The sequence below is a fragment of the Panthera tigris genome, chromosome A1 (genome assembly GCF_018350195.1).
Source record: "Panthera tigris isolate Pti1 chromosome A1, P.tigris_Pti1_mat1.1, whole genome shotgun sequence".
Lineage (NCBI taxonomy): Eukaryota > Metazoa > Chordata > Mammalia > Carnivora > Felidae > Panthera > Panthera tigris.
Window position 1 is genome coordinate 96620012 of NC_056660.1, and position 23866 is coordinate 96643877.

The 23866-nt window shown below is 42.5% G+C and overlaps 1 long non-coding RNA gene across 1 annotated transcript in view; it reads right to left on the reverse strand.

The window, feature by feature from the left end:
• The window catches only part of LOC122231254, a 76068-nt gene extending 57574 nt beyond the window's left edge, over positions 1–18494 (reverse strand). Inside the window, exons 1-2 of the long non-coding RNA XR_006208442.1 lie at positions 18409–18494; positions 12480–12617 (exon numbers count right to left, since the gene is read on the reverse strand). This is a non-coding gene — a long non-coding RNA (uncharacterized LOC122231254). The remainder of the gene's footprint in view (positions 1–12479; positions 12618–18408) is intronic.
• Positions 18495–23866: the final 5372 nt, after the last annotated feature.

The following is a 23866-nucleotide window of genomic DNA, read 5'->3' on the forward strand; positions in this document are numbered from 1 at the left end:
GTAGTATAAATAGGGGTAGACGGTAGTAAAATGATCAAGGTACAGCCCATCGTGCCTGCTTTATGGGGCAGGACAGTCAGATTCAGCTCCATGTCAAGCAGTGTCAAATACAAAGTACTAAATTAATATCGAATTGACTTGTGCTCACCATGTTTCCGATCGTACCACAAGATGATTTGACACAATTGATTTTTCCTCAAGAACTGAGCGAATCAGCAAATTTCTTGTCCCTGTTGTTGGGAAAGTGATTCCAAGCAATTCATTCTCAACTTTGGCCCCATGTGTCAGGAGGAGAGTCATATTCCTGAGTGTGTGAATGTGCGCGTGTGTGTGCTGCTCACTGGACGGTGATTCTTGTGTGTTGCCAGGAGAACATGTGAGAACATCATTTTTTAGGGAACAAAGTGGGTTAACAGTGGCCAGTCCTGAGAAAATAAGCCATGGTGGGCCAAGACCAAGAGAACCATTTCTTTAGAAGACAGTCACTGGTTTGCTTTTTCCAATAATATCCCAGGCACCTCCTCTTGAGGGGGGAATAAGAAGGGGTGCTTGGGTGGTTCAGTGGGTTGAGCATCTGACTCCTGATTTTGGCTCAAGTCATAATCCCAGGGTTGTGGGATTGAGCCCCGCGTGGGGCTCCACGCTTGCCACGGAGCCTGCTTAAGATTCTCTCTCTCCTTCTGCCCCTCTCCCCCACTCATATGTGCACACGTGCATGTACTCTCTCTCTCAAATAAAAATAATAGTAATAATCATGAAAGCATAATAAATAATAATAAAAACTGGTTTTATCTTATGATCAGCATCAAAATCTACTACGGAATCAGTGCAAGCCTCCAGGTCCAAAAAGCAGGAAGCAAAACCAGTTATTTGAATATTCGAGTATCAGGAGAGAGTTCTCTGAAAGAAGAGGTTTTCAGCATAAATAAGAATAAGTGAGCTGACTTCAGGTTAAAGTGAATGTGTTAGGGGGCACCTGGGTGGCTCAGTCGGTTAGGTGTCTGACTTCGGCTCAGGTCATGATCTCACAGTTTGTGGGTTTGAGCCCCACATCGGGCTCTGTGTTGAATGCTCACTCAGGGCCTGGAGCCTGCTTCAGAGTCTGTGTCTCCTCTCTGTCCCTCCTCTGCTCATGCTCTGTCTCATTCTGTCTCTCAAAAATAAATAAATGTCAATAAATTTTTTTTAAGTGAATGTGTTATTTTTAAAAAAACAGCCTAAAGGATTATTTTCCAGCTACGAAATAAAACACATAGGTAGTGAACATTCTACAGGTTGGTAAGTGGATTAAAGTTAAACACTCAAGGTAAGCAAGCACGGAGCAGAATTACACAACACATTCTGTAGGAAGACAAGTATTGAAGGAAGTAATAGCCCTCTCTTATAATAAGCTGCCTGATCCCTCCACTGTAGCTCTTCCTAAAAAATAAAATTTCAGACACAGGTAGGAGAGAAAATTTCTTCCAATTCACTCTTGTACCTTCTTAGGAGTGATAGTCATACACAAAAAAAATTATTTTTGGCAGAGCATGTGGGTGGCTCAGTCAGTTAAGTGTCCAACTCTTTTCTTGTTATGATCTCACAGTTTTGTGGGTTCAAGCCCCGTGTCAGGCTCTGCACTGACAGCATGGAGCCTACTTGGAATTCTCTCTCTCTCTCTCTCTCTCTCTCTGTCTCTGCTCCTCTCCCACTCGTGCTGTCTCTGTCTCTGTCAAAAATAAATAAAGTTAAAAATATATTTTTGGCAATTAAAACATATACATCAAGCTCTATTATGCACAGGGATAGCAATTCCTTTTTTTAATGTTTATTTATTTATTTTGAGAGAGATAGTGTGTGTGTGTGAGCAAGGGAGGGGCAGAGGAAGAAATTGAGAGAGAATCTTTTTTTTTCTTTTTAATGTTTATTTATTTTTGAGACAGAGACAGAGCATGAACGGGGGAGGGTCAGAGAGAGAGGGAGACAGAATCAGAAACAGGCTCCAGGCTCTGAGCTGTCAGCACAGAGCCCGACGCAGGGCTTGAACTCACAGACCGCGAGATCATGACCGGAGCTGAAGTTGGAAGCTTAACCGACTGAGCCATGCAGGCGCCCCGAGAGAGAATCTTAATCAGGCTGCACACTCAGCGTGAAGCCTGACTCAGGGCTCAATCTCATGACCTCAAGATTGTGACCTGAGCTGGTACCAAGCGTCGGACACTTAACTGACCAAGCCAGGGGGCACTCCAGGTAAGGTAATTCTCAAAGCAATAATTATATTAAATTCATTTTCTAAAAATGGAAAGCAACAATATTCTTGTTCTTGGTAGTCCTTTACTAATTAATCAAATACTGACTGAGTCTCCAGGACAGGCCTAATATCTTTTTAGCTATACTCAATGCCTAATTATTTATGGTAACTCAACTCCTTTCATCTCAGGGCACTCTCATGTGCCTAAAAGTATGTGTTTGTATCCCTGTGGCAATGAAAATATTATAGGAGTGGGCAAATGAGAATCGGTTTTTCACCTGGGAGATGAAATGCACAAAAACTCCTAAAAGACTTAACAGGCTGTCTCAGGGTCATGGGGGTGAAATGCCTTCAGGGAGTAAATGCTTCCAGAAGGACCTGGAGATTAGGGTAGGAAGGGGAAGCTCGGACATCATGTGGAGATCAGGCAGGTGCTTATGTGATTCATCTCCACTTGGTCTTCCAAAACAGAGCTGCGAATGTCTCTGAGTTTATACCCGGATTTGAAATGTAGGATGGAGAGTATGGCATTGGGAGAGGCAGAACATTCCAGAACAAAGCTCTGAACACCAACAGCCAGGGTTTAAATTCAGTCTCTACCATTGAGATGCGGTATGACATGGCATCCGACTCAGTGTCTAATCCTTTACATGGACATAATAATAGAACCTACATTAGAGAGCTGTTGTCATTACTAAATGAAATAACCCGTGTGGAACGGCAAGGGCGTAGCATATATAAAATGCTGAACTATGAGCTGTCGGTAATAGTGTTACTAGCATTCAACCCATGTTTATAGAGCACCTTCTACTGGCCAGGCATGGTTCTAAGTGCTAAGGATACAGCAGTGAACAAATACATACATAGTATAGTATTCAGGAAGTGTTGGGTGCTATGAAAAACAAAGTAGTAGGTTCAAGTGATGGAGGGAGCCAAGGCTAGTGGTAGGAGGAGGGTAGATGAAATTAGAAAGAACAGGTGCTAAATCATGTGAAGCCTCATGGGCTTATGATAAGCACTTTGGGTGATAATCAAGGAATAATTCGATCTGATTAACAACCTTAAAAAAAAATTTTGGCTGCAGCTATGTGAGGGGAATAGACCATAAGGGGGAAAGAGTGGAAGCAAAAAGCTGATCAGTGAGTGTCAAAATTACACAGAAGAGAGGTAACAGTGCGGTAGCTTAGGGTCGACTCACAGTGGACATGGTCAGAGCGATTGGATTCAGGCTATCTTCTGGTGTTAGACCTGGCAAGTTCAGATGGTAGACAGAATGTGAAGCAGAACAGGATGGGACCAATCAAGCATGATTCCAGACAGATGGATGAACGCTGCTGTCATATAAGGTGAGGCTGACAGAGAAAGGAAAAGGATTGGAGGTAGAAATCAAGACTTCTGTTTGAGATGATAATTTTGTGACACTTAGCAGATATCTAAATGGAAATGCAAAGGAGGCCGTTAGACGCAAGAGTTTAGAGTTCAATGTAGAGGTAAGGGCCGGAGACATGTATTTTGGAGTCGTGAGCATTTAGATGACATATAAGTCATGCAGGGAATGAGATGATCAAGGACGTGAGGGGAGAGCTGGAGAGAGAGTGGAAGGCTGAGGGCCATGCTCCAGGGCACTTGAACATATGATGTCAGGAAGAGGAGTAGACACTGACGAGGTGTTCTTCCCAGATCTGTGGTTTAACTACAAAGGTGTGATTCCCAGAATGCCTGTCCAAAGGAAAAAGGCAAACAAATGTATCAAATACATTGCAAGAGGGCGGTAAGACAAGGACTAAGACTGGCCAGTGGTTTTGGCACGGTAGAGATCACTGGGGACCATACAAGAACTGTTCATGTAGAGTCTTGGAAATGAGAACCCGGCTGCAGTAGGAGGCTGACACTAGTGACTAAAGACAATTCTTTCATGGAATTTTGCTCTACAAGGAAGAGGAAAAATGAGCAAAGAGCTTTAGAGAGATACGAAGACAGGCAATAACTTTTCAAATAATAGAGATATGACAGCATATTATATACTTATGGAAATGACCCTGTAGATGGAGGGAAATACTGCTGGGGAGAGAGGAACGCCAGAAGCAGAGGGTAGCTTTGCTAGATAGGTTTATTACTTGGGGTGGGAGTCCAGGCACCCACTGCTACAGGAAGGACTGTACAGTATATGAGTACAGTCAGGGGCCCTTTAGTAGATTTTGTGATTGGTGGATTAAAAGGGCTCTATTTTGTTTCCTGTTTTATCACTAAAATAAGAAACAAGGGCATCAGTGGGCATCCGGAATGTGAGAGGACTGTAGGAGGGTTGAAGAAAAGGGAAGATACATATATATTTATATGTCTTCATATATATAATAGGATGCAATATTGAGAGGCCATTCGAGATTTATGGTCATAAATTTTAAATGAGACCAGTCAGCATTTAAGTGTCCTTTTCCAAGAGGGAGATTTCGCTAGGGTCACAGTTTTGTATAATGCATTGCACCAAGGTTAGGAGAATGAATGTGTTGAGGGTATGAGCAAGAGAGCCATTATAATGAGAATTTAGCAATCCAAGCCAAGTAGGGAGGGAAGTGAGGGGACCAGGTTGATGGAGGGGAGATCCTTTGAGGGGAACAGAATTACTAGAGTAGGTATTTTAGAGAAAGAGGGATGTTAAAATAGGAGATGGCAATCAGGGAGCAGGATGCCTAAAATCACAATTATTTCTAACAACAATGTATGGTTATTTTTCAATGGCCTGTGCAACATTTGTTCCCCTTTTCAAAACAAAAGAAGCCTTATTAAGGGAATCCATCCTGTGTGTGGTTGAATTGGGTCCACAAAAGCAGCTACGGTGAAGTCTCAACACCCCAGTACCTGTAAATATGACTTAATTGGAAAGGGGGTCTTTACAGATATCATCAAACAGGATGAGGCCATTAAGGTAAGGCCTAATCCAATAAAACCAATGTCCTTGTTAATAGAAGGAAATCTGGACACAGACCCATAGAGAATGACACGGTCACAAAGTCACAGATCAGCATTATGCAGCTACAAGCCAAGGAATGCTAAAGACTGTGGGGAGCACCAAAAAGCTAAGAGAAAGACATAAAACAAATTCTCCCCTAAACTTCCAAGAGATCATCGTGCTACCAATACTTTGATTAAGACTTCCATCCTCCAAAACTGTGAAAGAATACATCTATATTATTTTTAAGCCTCCCAGTTTGTGGTACTTTGTTACATCAGCCCAAGCAAACCAATACACATACCCTCCTTATGTTCAGCCAAATTCTTTGGGTAGGATACCATCAACCTCTAATTCAAGGAAATCAGCAACATCCATCTACCTGGCCACGGGATTGCCTTAAGGGATACACGTGTGACTCCACAAGAGCCAACAAACAGGACTTAAGGAGATATTTTTGGGCTTCTGGGTAAGAAAACCGCCTTCTTCTTTTTCCTGAGTTTCTGACAAAACTCCCTTTTCCTGTTGGAAGTAGAGAAGCATGCTCTAGCCCTTGAAAGGGCAGCCAACTTGAAACCCTACAGGGAAAACCTCCCTCACACTGGTGTCGCGGTCAAGGAAACAAAGCAGAGATATTGAAAAAGGAAACTTCTGCTCTGTATCAAATCAAACTTTACCCAGAAGTTTTCATGACATAAAACAATACATTCTCTTTATGAATTCAGTGAGTTGCCTTTTAGAGAAGCAACCAATACCTTTACCTGCTCTCACTGACCTCTTAAAACACACCATCAGACCCCTAACCTTTGTTGACCAAGTGGGGCTTCACATTCCCCCCAACTTCCCTGAACTTCAGGCATATTTCTTTCTGACCAAAGATCCTGATCTTTCTCAGAGAACTTACTTGAGAAAATTCTCTAATGTCAGTTCTTTGTCTGCTCCATGAGACGTAAATCTTTTTAAAAGCCTCTTGCCAGTTTTATAACCCAGGAATGTCTGGAGGACCTGAGAGCCATCCCTTTGAAACATTAAGCCCGGGAAATAGTGTCCCCCTCTGCCAGTCTCTAAGAACTGGTAGGAGCTTAGTCAACACCAATTAGCAAACTCACATGACCTAGTCACGTTGAGGACCTCCCCCCAGGGCATCTTCCAGTAATTGCCGCCAGCTCACCTCAGCACTTAAAACACTCCTGTCCTTTGTTTCAGGGGAGTTCAGTTCAACCTCTCAATCCTACTCTTTCAGGCCTGTTCAACTACATCCAGTGCATTTTTCTTTCTTTGGTATCGCGAGTTAACCTCTCCTTTATATTCTGCTTTAGAAAACCAGGCGCTACACAAAATAGTCAAAACTTGTACAGTACCATGTTTTGCTGGCGTGCCCTCAGATCTGACATTTTCCTGCATGGCACACAGCACCGGTTTGTGTCGATGAGATAAGCTGCCTGAGTCCTTCAACCAGAGAAGGGCCGAGCATTCCCAGAATGAGGAACGCTAGCAGTACCTTCCCAGCGCACCTTGTGTGGATTGCTTCCTGTTCATTTTATGCTTTAAATCTCCTTCCTCTGGCTTCCTCTCACGCCTTTTCTCTTAGCCCTGGAGGCTCCTCTCTCCCACGGCCAGGTTTCCCTTCCAAGTCAGACCACCTGAGGTCTTTCCCTTGTTTAGAGGAAGATAATCAGCTACATCCTCTCACACAGAGTGGGCAGACTGCTTCAAACAGGAAATGTCTTTGAAATAGCTTGCAAGGCAGCCAGTTTCATTGTTAGGAGAGTATGCCTGGAGGCCAAACGCTTTGGTCTGTTTCATTCTTGAAGTATTTCTCTGGAGTGGATACCAGGCTCTAGGTATAATTGTCCAATGAAAAAAATCCTTTGTTGCTTTTTGTTTGGGTTGGACAATACCAAACATTTAACCAAGTGAAAACTAGAAATTAGTTTTCCAGTGACCCTGCTAAACCCTACCACGGAGCAAGAATGCTGCACATCTCAGAGATAATACCGTTCTTGCTTCCCCAAACCACATCTTCCCACCTCAGTGCCCTGTTTCTATTCAGACTCCCCTTAATTATTCCAAGCCGCCATCCAGGATTTTTGAACTCCCTTAAAAGAATCATCAAGAAAAAACAATATGAGACAGGCCCTTCTCCTCAGATTTAAGGAGCCTCCTGCTGGGCTTGTGGATGGAATCAGATGCTTTCTGTACTTCTCCCCTTGGACAAATCCCACAACTCAAGAACAGAGGCTTCTGATGCCTCTTGTCTCATTGTCCTCCTGTTGGGAGAGCTCAGCCATTAATGGGTTTTATGAATGCTAGTGATATGATCAGATTATTGACGAATAAATAAATAGATTTGGCTATACTATGGAGACTGCCCAGGAAGAGACAGGAGTTATGTTATGGTGGTGAATATACCTCACCACGCCACTAGAGACTTGAACTTGACCGCATGACTTGCCTTAGCCAAGAGAAGGTGAATGGAAATACTGTCTGCCACACCAGAGCAGAAGCTTCAAGAACCACTGGGTGTTTTTGTTGCCTCTCTTGCTCCTTTCCTTCTGCCTAGAGGAAGGTAGGTCCCAGATAGGGACTGTTCTTTGATCCTGGGGTTGTTTCTCTAGCCTATGCATCAGCGGAATGTGCCACATAAAGACTGTTGAAACCTGTAGAGATGTCGGATCACTTGTCAACAGCTGCAACAGAACCTAGAAAAATCTAGGGACTCAAATCAACTCAGATAAATGAATTCCTCTCCATCAGGCCTAGTGTTTCAGATATCAGATTGTCAGTGTAATCACTAAATACACTGACACCTGAAGGCTACAACAGATACCAGTACCTAAAGTCTCTTTTCAGGGCACCTGGGTGGTTCGGTCAGTTAAGCGTACAACTCTTGGTTTCAGCTCAGGGCATTATCTCACTGTTTCATGAGTTCGAGTCCCGCAGCAGGCTCTGTGCTGACAATGCAAAGCCTGCTTGGAATTCTCTCTCTCTCTTCCTCTCTCTGCTCATCCCCCACTCACTCTTGCACTCTCTCTCTCAAATAAATAAACTTTAAAAAAAGTCTCTTTTCATGATGTTTTAGAGTTCTGTTTATTGGAAACAAATTATCTCTCTCTTTAATGTATAAAATTGTAATAATACAAACCTAGCTTGCAGTTTGATTAAACTTACTAGTTACCTGCATACTGCTGTTCTGATTCTATTTCTTATAGGAATGGAGCCACGACATTATTACTACTATAGCTATGGGTGGACGATGTTGCCCAGGGGAGGTAGAAGCTGAAAGCGTGAGGAAGAGGGCAAAACAGCCATGTTGTGTCACAGCCATACAACCGTGGCCAAATTTCCTAACTTCTTACAACCTAGTTTCTCAAATAACACTGAAGAGTTCCTGCTTAACATTTATTTGAGAAGAGGCACTCAGGGAGTTGAATGGATTGGACTATATTTCAAGTCCAATCCTAATAAACTAAGACAGTAAATAGTTTGGAAACTGCCATAGCCTGAATACTGTAAAACTTTGGATTGTGAGTAACTTGTTCTGTGAGTGTTCCACAAGATGAGCTCACATTTCTAATAAATTTTAACTTGATAAACAAGCAACCTCTTGCAATACGAGCTGGTGAGTAACTTGTTCTGTGAGTGTTCCACAAGACGAGCTAACATTTCTAATAAATTTTAACTTGATAAACAAGCAACCTCTTGCAATACGAGCTGTATGGGATGCTGAATGTCACATGATCACAACTGAGCCAATGGTTCTCTCTGTCTCTCTCTCTCTCTCTCTCTGGATTGTGGGTAATCGTCTCCCATGCCGAGATGCTTTGTCTCAGGCCACAGTTTCTGGCAGAAATCAGTGATTTTTCAGAACATTGGACAGTGCCCACAACTGGCACTAGTGTATTTTTGTCACTTCAAAGCACCTGTGGACAGTCCTTTGCTTTTCCATACAAGAGTAAGATTAGGAATGCTTTGCTTCATTCTAGGTCAGCTGCCTGCAGATATAGACCTTTTCCTCCTCTGCTGCCTTATTGCCAGTTACACTAAATACAGTAGATGATAAGAGTTCATTAAAACTGTACCGTAGTCAACATCTGTGTGAGCGTACACAATGACCCCCGTACAGAAAAAGGTTCATTGAGCCAACAGCAGCCATTCCATTGGTGATAGTGAAAGTCATCCTCCACAATAATCCTCCTCTCGCTTGTCTCCCTCATACTAGCCACAAAGATTTCCAAAGGTAAGTGCAAGCCAATTTTATTATTTTTCTTTATATTTGTATTTTCTTTATTATTTTATATTATATTACAGTATTGCAATCATTTTTATGTAAATATTTTTGGGTTGTAGAATGAATCATTTGAGTTTCCATTATTTCTTATGGGGAAATTCACTTTGACATACAAGTGCTTTGGATTACAAACATGTTTCTGGAACGAACGATGCTTGCAAACCAAGATTTTACCGTATTTGTGTCTTCACAATATTTATATGTTGAAACCTACACCCCAGTGTGACCATATTTGGAGGCGGGATCTTTCGATTAGATCATAAGGGTGGAGCCCTCATGAATAGGATTAATGCCTTTATTAAAAAACAAACAAACAAACAACAACAACAACAACAAAACAGCAAGCTCCCTCACCCTTTCTGACATGTGAGGTCAGAGGAAAAAAAAAATGGCCACCTAAGTCACCAAGAAGCACCAGATAGGCGATTTGCTGGTACCCTTATCTTGGACGTCCAGCCTCCAGAACTATGAGAAATAAATTTCTGTTGTGAAAGCCTCCCAATCTATGGCATTTCTGCTACAGCAGCCTAAATGCACTGAGAAAGAAATAAATCTTAGGTACTCATGAGAAAATGAATCATAGGAGACCATATATGACTTGTACTCATTCAACAAATACATATTGATAAGGTGCTACGTGCCAGGCGTTCTGCATGCTAGAGACAAAGCTGCTCACAAAGTGAACAGAACCCCACTCTTGGGAAGCCCACATTCCTAGATGATGCTATGTATTTCTATGTCTATTCTGTCATGGGGTCCTGAACACAGGCTTTTGTTGTTAGTTGGTACTGTGACTTTTTTGAAAGTGCACGTAGACTAGCTTTTCTAACGCAATTCTGAGGCTCTCACCCTGCCTAATTTTTCAACAGTATAATAACCATAATTGGTATCAATACCCATTTAGAATTACATTAGCAGCACTGATTTTACAGTCCCCGAATGCATATAATCAACAAAGGAAAACTGTTTACTAAACATTAGTTAGTCTGGAGGCAGAGATGATACTTTACCATTCATATAATGACAGACTTTACTTACAGACAATTTGAAAGAAATGTCACTCTCTTTATTCAAATGGTACAATAGTGCAATTAAAACAAGACATTTGTCTTCCAGTGTGCTTTCTCTATCACTACTAATGCACTGGGTCATTAGCTCCAACACTGTGAATACGTTCTCACTACCCCATTCAATTTAATTAGTGTACCAGATAATATATAAGAGCATACTTTGTACTGCAGCTAATAGTAGGTAATGGCTCTCCAAAAGAGAGAGCAATTGCTTGACTCTTTGATGGTTAAAGAGAAGAAATGTGTGTGTGTGTGTGTGTGTGTGTGTGTACACATACATACATACAGATAGATACAGATATAGATATAGATATAGATATAGATATAGATATAATGTGTGTATATATAAAAATACATATAAAGTATATACATTTAGATTTATAGATTTATACATAGATAGATATTTGAATTCACTGAAAGGTGTCACAGTAAAGCTCTCTTATGAAAAGCAAAGGGCATCATCATCTCTCTAGAAATGAAGTGAATCTCGGATTGGGATAAATCGTCACCACACACAAAGAGCAAATATATCCACATCAAGAGCAAATATGTCAAAAGAGTCTTATCCCTTTTGTGTGCTTGTTGAATCACAGTACATGACAGAGCATGACATTAGCTGGCCTGGTGATCATTTCATACTTCTCGATAGAATGTTCAAACCCAAATACTTAAGCAATATACTCTAACATCTTCTCACAGTGTAGGCTGACACTCTGTCAATTTACTCTCAAATAGGAAGTTGAATCAATATTGAAATCATATCCTTAACAGAAAAGGGAAGATGTGCTTCTCACAGTGATGGCGTTAAGTCTGTACATTAAGGGATTTAAGTTGACTCCTCTGCCACGTTCCGTAATTCCTTAGCTCTACCTTCAATTTGCATCTAGAGGCAGTTACTGTAGAAATCGCCAGGATATGTTAGCAACACAGAACTTTCAGATTCAGTAAACCTCAACTAAGTCCCAGCCACGTGTCAGACAGAGTGCTGGGTCCTGGCACTAAGACTCCAGCAAGGCTTCAAGACTTAGAAGGAGAGACAGAAAAGTGTAATTGTGGAAAACTGGGGGAAAGTTTGGCTATCCAAGAATTAGGCCTTATGATTAACACAGGGCTTCAAATCTGAATAATTTTCCAGGGCACCATGTGAATGCTAAATCAATGGATAATGGATTACATCAGAAATACGTAAATTCCTCTTAAAAATGGGGCACCTGGGTGGCTCAGTCGGTTAAGTATCCAACTTCGGCTCAGGTCATGATCTCACAATTCGTGAGTTCAAGCCCCACATCGGGCTATGTGCTGCCCGCTCAGAGCCTGGAGCCTGCTTCAGATTCTGTGTCTCCCACTCTCCCTCTCTGCCCCACCCCTGCTCACGCTCTGCTTCTCTCTCTCAAAAATAAATAAACATTAAAAAATATATATTTAAAAAAATAGTAGAAAGGCTCCCAGGTTAGAAATGTATGATTGATTTAAGGTGTTGTGAGAGAATAAAAATCTCAAATAAATGTCTAGGATGAGGTTGTTAATGTTAAATTAATGGTACTATTAAATTAATGTCTCAAGCCTTTTGGGGAGCAATTGATTTTGAGTTACCACCACCTACCATCCTAGAACAGGCTTTTAGGCAGCCCTTAATTTGGATGAAGGTGTTAACAAAGGTAAAGTCAGAATGCCTGAGGCAGTTGGAGGAGGGTAGCTCTGTCCCAAGATAAGAGATGGTAAAAGGTCAGTCAAATGGTTATTGTTTTATATGTCAAGAGACCAGGAGGCTTAGCACTTGGGCTTCTGTCTCCTGGTCCAGAATGCAACATGGTTGTTTATTTTGAAAAAGAACTCAAGGAGATAGATTGGCACTGGCAAGGACTGATTTTTACTTCCACCAAAAGGTGCAGTAAAGAACTTTCACATTCAATAAATCTCTACTACGTACAAACTTACTGAATCAGAACTGGAGCCAATTCCATTTGGCCAGTCATGTGAGGGATTATATGTGGAAATCCAAAAGTGTTTCAAACATCTCATCGCTTGGTATTCTGGCCAGTTGTCTGGTGAATCTGCCCCATGGTTCAGCTCTGCCTATGGGGAGGAAAAATGAATTGGCCCGTGAAAGGGTGGACCTATGCCAGCCGACTCCATCTTGTTCTGTGTCCTCTACCTTGAGTGACTATGTCCCCGACATGCCCCCTCTCCAGGAAAATCACGGAAACCTCAGACCACACCTCCTCCCCTTGAGTAACCTCCTGCTCACCCGTTCAAACTTCCCAATCAAAACATGCCCGGCGACCTGGGTAACAGGACTCCGACCCTTCCCCAGACAATCAGCTGAGGCCACAGCCATTACCTCACCAACTGCCCCTAGACCCCTATAAAACCTTTGTGCTTTTGAAACTCTCTCTCTCCCCGGCATCTGCGTCGGTGCAGGTAGGGGATTGAGCTCGAGCTAGCTCAAATAAAGGCTCTTTGCTTTTGCATTGGACTCAGCTCCCTGGTGGTCTTTGGGGATCACGAATTCTGGACATAACAGCCCGGTAGTCACAAATATCTAATATGCATGATAGTTAAATTTCTCATTTTAAGTAAATAACCTGCTATTCTGGCTTTCAGATGAGTCTCATGCGTTTATTAGTGTACGGTTGCAATATCTCCATATCTATTTATTCTGGGGCCCTGATATGACAAATTTCCTGGTCTTGCAAAGCCAACTCTGGCCCAGGATAAAGGTACCAATAAAATGCAAGCTGGTAAGGGCTGACTTTGAACAACGTGACGCCTCCTACTCTGACCACACCTAAGTGGACCATGGATTTCTCCAAACCATAGCAGACTATAGAGAGCCTTGACATAAGAAGTCTGTGACAAAAATACAGAATCTGTTAGCTTTTCCTTAGGAAAATTCGACATAACTTCCAAGAGCCAAGAGACATCAGGATGGATAACAGTGGAAAGATACAGAGAGAATGCAGTAGATAGAAGCCAAGAGGCCAGAAAGACAATATGGCAGCAGAAGTCATAAGACAGTAGAACCCATTAGGTAGAAAGAACTGAGAGGTGCTGGCCCATAGTGACTGGCAGAGACAAAGTTGAAGAGACATCTTAAATGGAGAGCATGCCTGCAGCTGCTGTAGCCTGCTCAATGTCCTGGTTCTGCTTGGGGCTCACCTGTAGTTGTAGAAATAATTCATTCCTCCTTTATTTCTGTAGCTATCCTTTCTAAAATGTCTACTGTGTGAGATACATTAGTGGTGTTATATTCCTTGCAACAATGGAATAGCCCAACATAATTTTTTTTTAGAAACTTTAAAATAGAGACTTCTTTGATCAGACCTCCAGATTTTCACAGGGCTGTTTTTAAAAGATGATAAAATATTTTCCTATGTCTATGTCCTAATGTATTATCAAGAGAAACCCTTTTTGAACGAAAACTTCCTCAGTGTTTTTTCAACCAAGCCAACAGACATATGTTTACAAACCTATGAGCAAATAAATCAAAAAGTTCAGAGCTCACTATCTTTCACAAACAGAAAATTATTGCTTGTCATATGTTCTCAAAACAAAGCAAAATAATCCAATTGAATCATTTTCTAATCCGTGAGACAGAGAATTCATGATGTATTTTGTCACTGTTGATTTAATACAGTTTACATTTTTTTCCTGAGGTTCAGTAATGTGATCCAAGTATAATAATTTAGCTCAATTTATTCCTGTCCTTACATAAAACTGTTCTATTCTCATTTCTGTCACCAATTGAATCTCTTATCTCCAGCTGAAGAACACATTTTCCTTGAAAACTCAGTTCAAAATCCAATCTGAGACTAGCCCTGCACTGACCATTAGTCTCAACCCAAAATGTAGAAAGTCTCTCCAACTAAAATAAAATTAATAATTGGAAAGAAAAAAAAAAAGCTTGACCATTGGGGTAAGAAAACAGGCCTAATGGATACTAACTTAAGAGACTATACTCAACAGTACACAGACTGTATATGAAAATGTATTTTTCAAATTGGAGAAGCTCCCTTACAATGCGTTTTATGAGAAAATAGAAAATTGGTGTACAGAGAATATCACTGTGGATTAGAGTTCAAGTGGAGAAACACCTTAGTGAATATGAGTGTTGGGTTGGGCTTTGCCTGGCAGGCGGGATCAGAGTGGCAGAGCAGAGGGGGGATTATCTCAGGCCATGGGAATGGAGTCAGGAGAAGTGTTTATCCAGATACAGGATCAGGATGGGGGAAGCATGGAAACAGAGCAGGGGAGGCAGTGGGGTACTGGTGAGGGATCTAGAATACAAGGCATGACTGAGCCCACAACAACTGTAGACCCTATGCAGGAAATATCCTTTAAAAAGTGGTTTCAGGAAGAGAGATACTGCCAGCAGCAGGACCTGCTAGGGGACTGTGATAATCTAAGTGCAATACGACAAGTTATTAGACAAGTGTTCTAGTTGGTCCAGTAGGAATATGGCAAAGGGCAAATTAAACAGGCATATTAAGCGAATGATTAGGAACTAATGGGATGGCTGTGAACAGTATTAAAGTTTAACCAGCCTCTTTGGACTGTGTCATCAGAATCTGAAAGCGAGGGTAGAAAACAGGGAGGTGATGTGTTGGGGATGAGGAAACCAGAGTTTCAAAATAATCAGAGGGTTAGCTTGGTGGGACTGGACATAAGAGAGGAGAACAGTGGTCACTTGTCCTGCCTGCCTGATAAGTGATGACCTCACGAACTCAGAACAACTCGGGTGTGCTCACTGAAGGCCACATACAAATGCATGTGCTGTTGGGGAACCTGGTAAGGTGCAAACTCACGTCCATGCCGCCAATCGGTTAGCAACCTATAAAAATTGTTTCGAAAATAGAAGGAAATGTTCTTGCCAAAGTCATGCGTTAGCATGGTAATGAAACTTTTGTTTTAAGTTTGTTTATTTCTTTATTTTGAGAGACACAGAGAGCACAAGTGGGGGAGGAGCAGAGAGAGAGAAAGAGAGAGAATCCCAAGCAGGCTCCATGTTGCCAGCGCAGAGCCCATCGCAGGGCTTGAACTCATGAAATCGTGAGATCATGACCTGAGCGACAACCAAGAGTGGGACGCTTAACCGACCCAGCCACCCAGGCACCCCAAAATTGAAACTTTTTAATAATAGTGGACACATGCATCCCATACATGTGCCCCAATTAATAATACTGCATTTGTAAAGACACGCAAATCTCTGGTTTAAAACAAGGTACTCTGACTCTCCTTTTGGAAACTCGGGTTAACATTTACCCTTGTTTTAGGCTGTTAGTTTCTCTGAGGCAAACATCCCATTCAATCCATCATCCTCTCCCCAAACACTCCCATCTTCTCAGATCTGCTTGGCTTCAGGCCCTGACACCCCCTTAGTCTTGGAAACTGGGACCTCTGTGCTCACCTGTGTGTTTGATCTTATACCAGACTCTGGATCCAGTACTGTCATAAAAGCAGATAGAATTTAAAGGGCTCCAAGCTAATAACGCTGTGGCTCAGTGCTTCACCTCAGCTGTGTGGCCCTTTTTATTTTGACTTCATATGCAGAGGACACTTGATTGAGAAGACACTGGCTTTCTTCTGTGGGACTCAGCCACCCAAGCCAGGCCATTTGGTCTGAGGTTTTGCCTTCTCCTTCCCTGGTGAAATTCTTTAGAGCTGCAGGTCCAGTCCTGGCCACAGATCCTTATATCTGGGTCCCCAGCTATTTTTGGTAAACTTGCACTGATGAGTCCCAAATACAGATTCCATAAAGACATAGGAAATAGTGCCCTTTCTGAAGGTACTATTCAAACAAGATTGTCTTCTTCTTAGTTTCAAATTCATCTTTTAAATTAAACTTTATTTAATCTAGTATCAAAACTCCATGAGGGCACCTGGGTGGCTCAGTCAGTTAAGCGTCTGACTTTGGCTCAGGTCATGATTTCACAGCTCGTGAGTTCAAGCCCCACATCAGGCTCACAGAGCCTCCTTCAGATCTTCTGTCTCCCTCTCTTTCTGCCTCTTCCCTGCTTGCTCTTGCACACATGCGCTCTCTCTCTCTCTCTCTTAAAAATAAACATTAAAAAAACCCTGAGTCCAAAAACAGTATGTATGTGTTTGTGTGTGTGTGTGTGTGTGTGTGTGTGTGTGTGTGTATAATCACAGTATATATAATATATACACATTATAGGACTATGTAAGTTAATCATTGTATTTCAGAACTGAAAGTATAAACACGAGCCTCCAAATATCTGAAAACCAGTTTCTTTTTTATAATTCACTGTTTCACACCCTAAAAGACTTCAATATGACTAATCCTAAGAAATCTTCTTTTGATTAAGTAAATCAAATGTGAATGTCTTCACCATGAAAAAGATCATCCTACAAAATCTATCTGTGAGAAGTGATGTGGGCAACAAAGGCAAAAGAAAAAAAAATTAAATTCCCTTACTGCCTACAGCCCACTGACAAGTCCTTGAAACTGGCAGAATGACCTAGGAGCTCAGCTGCCTTGATGATGACACTTTGCTGGGGGCAAACGGCAATCTTAGCTTAACGTTATCCCGACCTCCAGGATCCTGTGAGTCTACTTTAACATATAAAAGTTCCTTTGGAAACTTCCTTTATCTCTATCCCTCCAAGATATATGCTGGCAATCATACCCCAAGCATATGGCCCCCTGATACACATCTGAAGGGTCTCATGACTAAGGTTTTACTAAACAGTAATAAATGACCTTTCCCTAACAACAGCTAGCCCCCCTAAAGGTCCTAGAAACTTTGCTTCCAAACTCCTTAGAGACTTACTGCTAGCCCTAACCCCCTCCCAACCTGAAGGTATATAATCAATCACCTGTCTCAATCCTAGAGCAGCTCTCACTGCCCACGGGTCCTGTCCTGTGCTTTAATAAAACCACCTTTTTTAGACCAAAGATGTCTCCAGAACTCTTTCTTGGCCAGGGGCTCTGAACTGTACCCCAACATTTCCACATCAAGAAGTTGGATGCCTTAGATATTACAACCACTCTCCTTAAGGGAAGCTATTTTTTGATCTGTAAAAAATATCCTCGGCAAAGAAAACCTACCTATCAAAAGTCAATGAATCCAGCTCAATGTTTTGTTTCCACTGCTAAATCAAAGCCAGAGTAGAGACATTCTTTATGCGTATGATTATATGGGCAATCTACACTCAGGTAAGAGCTGAGTCACAATTTGTGAAGGTTTTATCTTTAAGCTAGCTTTGATTTTCTTTTGCTTTGTTTTGATCCTCTCATTGTTTGTTGGGGGAGGGGGATGAGGGTTAGTGTTTACATTGCCCAGGTGGGTCCGGGCTTCCCTCTGCTTTGCCAAAGAGCCGCAGAGTAAGATCAGGGGAAGTGAGCTTGCTGTCTTCACAGAGTGATGCCCACCTGCCTGAAGCTCTTCCCATCTGCCAGTCTTCATTGGTTGAGGAGCTGAGGAGTCCCCTTGACCCTCACTCATCAAGGCCCAAGCAGCTGACTGTCCTCCAGCACCACATCCCATCCTCCCACTGAGCCCACAACGACATACAGGCAGAGCAGTTTTTTCACTGAGGCATCAGACATGCATCACAAAGCAAATCCAAAAAAGAATATTGAGAACCATGGCTCTCTTCCCAGCCCATTTTCTCAGGGCGACTCAAGGAGGACCCAAGAGGTTAGAATTTGGGCCGTGGGAGGTTGCCCCATGTGGAGGCTTCTTCCCTTACTAATTCCCTCATCTTCCCAACTGTCCCCCATCATCGTCCCCCAGCCTGCCTATAAGCAACTGTCTCCCGGCCAGCATTCTACCTTTCTCCTCCAGAAAGTCCCACCCTCCACCATTTCAGCAGTGCCAGCCCCCCATTCCTAATTGTTTCTTACAAATTCATGTGGCTTCAACTTCAGCCAGAAGTTTATGTAGGTTTTATTCTTCCTAAGGCTCCTGTTGGCTTCAAAGGGTGGCTGAGCTCTTGTACTGTAAATGTGTGGACGGAAATAGTATATAGCCTGATTTTGGTTAACTCTATGAATAAAGTGAAACACTAAATATACAAATAGACAATGGCCAGACCACAGAGCAAAACAGAACTCTGACCCACCATCTGTAGCAACTGCCAACCCATTATCTGTAGTAACCAGTGCAGGAAGCCAGCCTACTATGTCAGACCTGGAGGAAGTCAGACCACTTTTTCTAGCAACAAACCTAGGAAGGCAAACAATAATTCATGTAACATTCAGCCCCATATAGCCAGAACTTGATTAATAACTGATGAATTTTTACATTTTTGTGCCCTCACCCAACTTAGGGCCAACGAGAGAAAGCCAAATATGTACCCCTAATCAATGGGTACCAATCACAAAGTGCCGGTTTCCAGTTAGCCCGCCTGTACCTTCCCTCCAAGCAGGGCATATATGAAGCCTTCCTTTTTTTCCACTGTAACGTTTCCCCAGTCCTCTGGCTGCCTTTGACACTGACAAAACAAAAGTGAGGGTGGCTGACAACCTTGCAAGCTCTGAATAAATAGCCTTTGCTCCTTGTCATTTGGTTGGTCTTTGTTTATTTCCATAGAAGCCTGGTGCTAAGTTCCTCCATGACTAAAGGCAAGCACATCTCATCACAGTAGGAATTCGTTAGTTACCAGTTAATTAATTGATTCATTATCCTAGGGAGGTTCAGTTTACTGGTCTCACATGAAGGAAACATGTTAAGACAATTTTAAAAGCTGCTTCTTGAAACGTTTGAGAAATACCTGACATCATTTTACTAAATGAACATTTGACTCCTACTTGTTCCTGCTTTTATTACCAGAAGCCCGCATGTTAACTAAGAATGGTTCTGAGTCGACCAGAATGGATGGCACAGTTTCCCAAAAGATTATTTTGGATCCTAATGGGGTGGGGTGGGTGGGTGGAGGAAGTGTCGTTTCCTTCCACCTCACTACATTTAATTTACTTTTCCCCAATTTGAAAGCAAAAGGCTTTTCAAAGAGTCATACAATCCAGTGTAAGAGAGGAGATACAAGGAACATCTTTGGAAAATGCAGGAGGAGGAGACAGACCCAAAGACAGCAAGCCTTTACCTGGAACAGAGCTCTCACACCAAGAGATTGTTTAATCATTTACATCCATTCATTACCATGGAACAGTGCAGGAGTGGGGGACAAGATGCAAACATTTCAAGCGTTTCTTTAATTTGTTGAAACCATTTGGCAACCCAGGAAGTAAGAGACCAAAAGATTTACAAGGGACTGCTTGGAACGTTTACAGATTTAAACAGAAAGTTGTAAATCTGTAATTTATTTAAGTTATATGTGGAGGTAGGAGCCCCAGATTAAGAATAAATTTTACTACCACAGTGATATAGTGTCTGGAAAACTGGTTGGGAAAGCCTACAAACTACGCATTTGCATTGGAAATTGAGGAAAGTCCTAAAGACAAACTCCCAAACACACAAAAAGTATCCCAAAAGCGGAAATAAGGGTTACAGGCTTTACCCAATAGCAACCCTCCAGTCACTGAAAGAGAAGCAACGAGGTTAGATTAGTCGGCTCTGTCCTAGCCCCTCGTGCCACTACAGCAGAGTGGCAAGTTAATAGTGAATCAGCTTTTGAACCTTCAAAAATTCCTTGAGAGACTTCAAGAAGTGTGACTAATATTATCAGGAGAGAAACTTTCTTGTCACTTCCTCACAGCCCAGGGTGGGGAGGGTTCTGCACCTCGTGAATGTGGTCAGAGCAGGACCAGAAGAAACCAGGAAGCACGGCCCTCCCCACAGGAGATGCACAACCACGGCATTCACGTTCCCCAGGGACCCCACACCAAGCACTTCAGGAGCAGCAAAGGGCACCAGGATAACTGGAGACAATGCCCTTGGCCTGAGCATCATCACCCTTGCTGTCAATGGTGGCTAACCATGGATGTACGGGGTTTCCCAGAGAGCAGAGGCTACAGAGAAGGATTAGTCATCCACTCACACCACTTAGACAAATGCATGAGTAAGAGTCACAGCAATAAATGCAGAAAACTTCAAGGGGGACTAGAATCCCCAAATAGAAGATAAAGATGAGACCCAAAACAACAGTACTTACCACCATTCACGTCAATCCCCATCTTTCTTTAGGGACGATATGTAGTTTGAGGAAACAGAAGTTACAGACAGTGTATAATTTTGTTTCCAGGGGTGAGATTTCGAAATTTTTCTAAATGATGTGTTTCCTATTTTTCTCCCCTCCCTTCACCACCACCTGGAATCGAGATGCCTGGCAGCCTCTCTGCCATCATGAGCCCAATGAAATGTCCTTCCAGACGGGAAGAGGAAACAAAGGAAAACCTTTATGGAAAGTGGAGGGAGAGGAGGTAAGGAGGGAGAGATGGCTAGACAGAAATTTCCTACCTCCAGCCCTCGGTGAGAATTCTAGAAGGCAGTGGTGAGAGTGAGGTGAGGGGAATACAAGGACGTCCAGGCGATAGTTGGCCTTCTCAGAGGTAGCCTGGAAAACCTGTAACCTTCTAGGAATAGCTCAGCACGTGGCTCCGTGCCACATCTACCGTGCACGGGAGTGAAGCAGCCCTGGCAGGAGGAGGTGGGAAAGCAGGTGAGTCTGAGGTTCTTCTGGCTTTCCTCCACCTTCACCCGGCTTTGAGGGCTCACGGAGTGCCGTGTGAAGAGAAGCAGAGGCACTGAGTGAACTGCTGGGCTGGCAAGAGGCATGGAGTCCCATCGGGCTGCAGCATGCAGGGATTTCTTGATCAAAACAAAATGGCCAAGGGCACAGGCTTCAGCAGCCAGCAACAGGACACATTTCCAAGAGTCCAGGTGGGGTCAGATGTCCCTCAGGGCACTCTAGGCTGATCGGAACAGAGAAGATATAGAGGATGCCTGGCAGACAAGGAGGCTCCCTGCCCCAACACTAGTGGGTGACATCAGGCCTTCCTCCATACGGCAAGTTGCCATCTCAGAAAGAAGCTGAGGAGGGAGAGAAAACACAAGAACTGAGCATTTACCTGAAAGAGAATGCCAGACAGGACATCTTTAAGGAGTCAGGGATTCATTTGCAACTTGACAATTGCCCTCTTCTACCCTATATATACCCAAGGAGACGACTCTCATGAGGAAATCATCAATTGCAGGAAAGACAACATTCCGTCTTATTTTCACATCCAACTTGACCTGCTACATTTCTAAGATTCTCCCCAAATATTACATATATATACATACATATACACATATGTATACTACATATATATAAATACACACATACACACACACACACACACACACACACACATATATCTTCAATATTATAGCTTATGAGAGAAAATGCAATGGGCATGAAGGGAAAGAAAGTTCATGGGACATGTAAGGATGAAGACCCGTTTGGAAATTTCCTTTGTTTGGTCTGAGGATGGCCAGTGGATGAGGCAAGAAGTTGAAGGTGAGAGTTTACAGAATCCTGGGGAGAAAGCACACTGAGGTGGGTGAACACAGTCCAGAGTGTCAAAGAGAGGACCAAGGGTGTGAGTGAATCACACAATGGTACCGCGGGAGCTGTCAGCATCAATTATAACAAATCTATAACTGAAGTAGATATCGACATTTTCAAAAATGTGCTTCCAATGTTGTGATGAATCTGTCTACGCCTAAGCCTTCAAAAGACAGCAAGAAATATGGTGAGGCATTTTTTCCATACACTGCATACTAAGCTTTAAAATTCAGTATTACTTCCGAATCATATTTTATTGACTCCTGTGGAACTTGAGGTATATGAGTTGTATAAAAACATGGAATCATGACAGAGAGATCATTCTGACTCTAACTTATTACAGATGCTGTATGGAGTTATTTACAATAAAGAAGGTGTTTGTTTCCAGGAAGAGCCTAGAATTTTGTTAATGCTATTTTCACGATATTGCACTGGCTTGGCTGTAGGACAGAGTTGAATTACAAAGAGGTTGTCTTTGGAAGGCTACCACAGAGGTCTGAAAAAGTTCTTCAAAAATAGCCCCTACAAATAATATGCCAAAGCCCCAAAGTTCACACTTTAGTCTATATTTTTCTTAAATATTGATGTTCTTACATTTCCTAGTTTAAATCAATGCTGGATTCATTCCTTGCTGGGCAGCAATTCTGAGCATTTGAGACAAAATGGCGGGCAGGCCCTGAGAATGGCATTTGCATGAGGAGCTCCCAAAGGGAGAATGAGTCAGGCAAATAAGCCTGGACCAGAGACAGACTTCAATCAAAGGAGAGGTTTGAGGATTCTGAGTATCATCCAGGACCACTTGGCTTTTCCCTTCATCCCAAGAAGGGAAAGATTAGACATAAAAGTTAAAGATAAATCGTGGTAAAGACCCTCAAACCAGAACTCATTAGAAGCCATCTAATTGTAATAACAGTTTCACAGAAGAGAGTAACGCATTCTCTGTGACATAGTGCCTGGAATCACTGAAATTCTAGAGAAGACACAGCAGCCTTGGACCCTCAAGGGCTCCAGTGCATCAGCAGAAGGTGAACACCATGGACCCCAGCAAAGGAGCAATGATGTGCAGGCTGAGCCTCAGTGCCGGACACAGGGGGCAGTCACTACTCAGAGCAAGAAGAGGTTATCCAACAGAGAGGACATCAGTGTCCTGCAAAGGTATCAGGACCCAGAGGAAACCCTGTGACTTATTTATAAACACAACTGAAATGTCTTGAGGACTTCCAGATACAATTACTTGAGAAAATGAAAAGGATATTGCAGGAGGTAGAGTTCCTGAATTGGCAGACAGACACGATACATGTCAAGGCACATTCACACAACCATTCTCAGAGTTCCAAGGATTCTTAACCTGGGTTCCAGGACTCCTAAACAATCCAAAGAAGGATTTAGGGAATAAATGCTTTCAAATTTTTATAAGTAAATCCACAAGTTTTCAAAATTCTATGTGTGTGCCTTTATGGCTATTGTTTCAGAGGAAATGTTCATAATATTCATCATATTGTCAAAGGAGCATGTGACACCAAGAAAGTTAAGAAACTTCTTGCTGCATCTCAAATATACATCTCATTTCTCAGGACTCATGGAGATGGTAAAGGCCTCTGTTGTCCACTCTGAGAACTTTAGAGTTGCTTTCAAAGATCTATGATCAAGAATATTCTGTATCTCCAGAATCTCTGCCCTTGCAATGTCAGAAACTCCCATCCAGGGGCACTGGGTGGCTTAGTCGGTTAAGCATCCGACTCTAGATTTCGACTCAGGTCATGATCCCATAGCTAACAGTGCAGAGCCTGCTCAGGACTCTCTCTCTCTCCCTCTCTCTCTGCCCTTACCCAGCTCACACTCTCCCTCACAAAAAT